Source organism: Monopterus albus, unplaced genomic scaffold, assembly GCF_001952655.1.
Source record: "Monopterus albus unplaced genomic scaffold, M_albus_1.0 scaffold8713.1, whole genome shotgun sequence".
Taxonomy (NCBI): Eukaryota; Metazoa; Chordata; class Actinopteri; order Synbranchiformes; family Synbranchidae; genus Monopterus; species Monopterus albus.
In genome coordinates, this window is record NW_018136561.1 from 1 (window position 1) to 497 (window position 497).

At 51.1% G+C, this 497-nt stretch overlaps 1 long non-coding RNA gene across 1 annotated transcript; it reads left to right on the forward strand.

The window, feature by feature from the left end:
- The first annotated feature begins 6 nt into the window (after window positions 1-6).
- On the forward strand, window positions 7-497 carry LOC109954407 (uncharacterized). Its single transcript, XR_002274112.1, has 3 exons — window positions 7-92; window positions 177-360; window positions 439-497. It is a non-coding gene; the product is annotated as an uncharacterized LOC109954407 (long non-coding RNA).

Sequence of the window (497 nt, forward strand, 5' to 3'; positions counted from 1 at the left end):
AAACTTAAGCACAGCGGGCCAGAGAGGGAGGCCCAGCTGAAAGCCTTGAGCAAAGCTCTCCGTGACCCATCAGCACGTCTCACCTTTCTCAAGTACAGTGGTAACTGTTGTTGCCTCGTCAAATGAGTCTGTTTATTAGGTGTTGTATCTATCTGTGAATCCGCCTTTCTTTTCAGGCAGGAGAACGGCATGCACCTGCTGGTCAGTCTTCTCACTGGCTCCAATGCACAGTGGCGTCTGCAGGCTGGTCGGTGTCTTCATGAGCTGTCTCTTTCCGCCCACACCAGCGTGGCTGCAGCCTGTCTGCCTGCCACTCCCTACCTGCTCACCTACCTGTCCGGACAGAGCACCAAGTTCACTGTGAGTACCCACCAGGAAGTATGAAATGTAATCACCTAATTATGCAGGAGACTTGAAACTTCCTACATGTGTACACAGGAGCTGTGTCTCTACACACTGGGTAATTTATGTCCAGACAGTGCTGTACAAGACAAACT